This window comes from Saccopteryx bilineata, chromosome 11 (genome assembly GCF_036850765.1).
Source record: "Saccopteryx bilineata isolate mSacBil1 chromosome 11, mSacBil1_pri_phased_curated, whole genome shotgun sequence".
Taxonomy (NCBI): Eukaryota; Metazoa; Chordata; class Mammalia; order Chiroptera; family Emballonuridae; genus Saccopteryx; species Saccopteryx bilineata.
The window spans coordinates 66830010-66832838 of record NC_089500.1 but is presented as its reverse complement, the minus strand read 5'-3'; the positions used below and the strand labels follow the sequence as shown (position 1 = coordinate 66832838).

Below are 2829 nucleotides of genomic sequence, written 5' to 3'. Positions count from 1 at the left end.
AATGGGGAAAAGTGCCAAAACAGATTTTGTCTTTATTACCAAATTAAAAATGGAAAGATCTTAAGAGACTGTTGTTTTCATGGGAATTCAAGCTGATGCATGTTAGAAAAATATGATTTATTATACTATGAGGAGTTTCTAAAACTGCATCTATTCTAATATTTTGTTTTTAAAGAATAATTCAGTTTATTTTTGTTTTCCCAGAAAAAAATTTTTTTTTTTATTTATTCATTTTTTAGAGAGGAGAGAGAGTGGGAGAGAGAGAGACATAGAGAGAGAGAGAGAAGGGGGGAGGAGCTGGAAGCATCAACTCCCATATGTGCCTTGACCAGGCAAGCCCAGGGTTTCGAACCGGCGACCTCAGCATTTCCAAGTCGAAACACTTTATCCACTGCGCCACCACAGGTCAGGCTTCCCAGAAAATTTGAAGTTTATTTGATTATAAGAAAAGAACCAGTTTCTTGATAATATTCAATGTTTAGTATATGGGGAAATAGATACTGTTATACGTGGTTGGTAGAAGTTTAGGATTTTAGCTTTTCTGGAAGGAAATTTGGCAATATATTTTTCAAAAACCTTAAATATATGCATATCCATTGATACCATTTCATTTTCATGACTCTTTCTTAGAGAAATTATTATATGGGTACTCAAAGATGTATTTCAAGAATATTATTTGTAGCCAAACAGTTATAACAGCCAAAAGGGTGGAAGAACCAACATGTTTGTAACAAAAGGTTAACTAAATTATGAAACAACCATAACGTGATATAGTTGAATATATATTAACATGGAAAGCATTAAAAATTTTTATTAAGTGAAAAAGCTCTGGCCTAGTAGCTCAGTTGGTTAGAGCATTATCCTGATAAAGCAGGGTTGTAGGTTCGATCTCCAGTCAGGACACATACAGAAATCAACCAATGAATGCAGAAATAAGTGAAACAAGAAGTCAGTGTTTCTCTCTCTCTCTCAAATCAACAATTAAAAACTTAAATAAAATCATATTGCAAAGATGTATGCATAATATAATCTTGTTTTTGTAAAATTGTGATATGCATTCATTTTGCATATCACAAACAGCCTAGGCAACTCATACCAGTGTTCTGTCTGGGTATGAAATGGTGGTGATTTTTTTCCTTTGGGTTTATTTGCATTTTCTACCACAAACAAGTATTATTTGTATTGTAAGTAATAACAAAAAAATTGAATTTAAAGCAAAATAAAACAAATTCTAGTTTTATCTTTATCTACAGTCCTTAAGGGAAAATGTCCAGACATTTCCTTCAATAAGACAAATCTCTATCTACTCATCCTTCTGTAAATGTGCTTGCTTTTCTTTTTTTTTTTTTTTTTTGTGATTTCCGAAGCTGGAAACGGGGAGGCAGTCAGACAGACTCCCGCATGCACCCCACCGGGATCCACCCGGCACGCCCACCAGGGGGCGGTGCTCTGCCCATCCGGGGTGTCGCTCTGTTGCGACTAGAGCCACTCTAGCGTCTGGGGCAGAGGCCAAGGAGCCATCCCCAGCGCCCGGGCCATCTTTTGCTCCAATGGAGCCTTGGCTGCGGGAGGGGAAGAGAGAGACAGAGAGGAAGGAGAGGGGGAGGGGTGGAGAAGCAGATGGGTGCTTCTCCTGTGTGCCCTGGCCGGCAATCGAACCCGGGACTTCCGCACGCGAGGCCGACGCTCTACCACTGAGCCAACTGGCCAGGGCCTGTGCTTGCTTTTCTTCAAGCATCAGTATACAATGCAAACTTGTCTCAGTTCTTTCTGTTCTTTTGCTCTAGTTTTTAGCAAAAGAAAAGTAGTATTTTTTTGTGTTTTAAAAATTGTGAATGTGACTCTTTCAGCTGTATTGCAGACTACACTGGTTGGATATAACCTGGGAACCTAACCATCATTTAGAACATAATTCTAATGGAAAACATTCAGACTTCCAAAGAAATTTACAAACGTGTTTTATTTTGATTGAATTTATTGTGATGACGTTTGATAAAATGATACAGGGTTCAAGTGACAAATGTGTTTTTTTTTTAAGTGTCTAAGGTTTATTTTATTGATGTTTTAAAACACAAAGTTAATTTTGTCATGGAGTTATTCAATTTGATAAAACACATTGTCCCAATTATTATTTTACAGAAAAAGTAATATTTTGAGTTAAAATATGATAATTTTAATTTATTAAAAACAATTATTTTAAGGTAATGATTACAAAATTATTAGATTTTAGGATAGTTATTACAAGTGGTTGTTGTTCATTGACTGTATCCCCTAAAAAGATATGTTCAAGTTCTATATCCCAGTACTTGTGAATGTGACCTTATTTGGAAATAGGGTAATTGCAGATGTAATCAAATTAGGATGAGGTTATAATGACTTGGGATAAGTCCTAATCCTATGACTGGAATCCTTATAAGAATAAAAAAATTTGGACACAGTTATAAGAAATTTGGAAATATCCATTTGATTAGAGGTGGAGATAGAAGTGAGACACCCACAAGCCAAGGAATACCGTGTTTTGTTTTTTTTAAGGGAAGATTTTCCTGTACTTCATCCAGTTTGAGATTCCTGTAACCTGAGGCTCTGTGGGAGATGGCACTCCACAGAAATGAGCTGTGATGAGTCAGGGTTACCAGCCTTCTTTTGTCCAGAAAGCACTTCTATTCAGCTACTGGAAGTCCCCTCCCTGCTGCGAGACCTGGCTTCCTCCTCTACAACGTGCTCCTCACCCCACCCCTTAGTGCCTGTCACCATTCCTTCTATGGGGCTCCTGGTTGTCCTTCATGGACTTCCAGGACCAGCTTAATCCTTCATTACATTGCTTCAGTG

General features: G+C 37.4%; 1 non-coding gene across 1 annotated transcript; it reads right to left on the bottom strand.

Moving 5' to 3' along the window:
• Positions 1-1638: 1638 nt before the first annotated feature.
• TRNAA-CGC (transfer RNA alanine (anticodon CGC)) lies at positions 1639-1714 on the bottom strand. Its single transcript has one exon. It is a non-coding gene; the product is annotated as a tRNA-Ala (tRNA).
• Positions 1715-2829: the final 1115 nt, after the last annotated feature.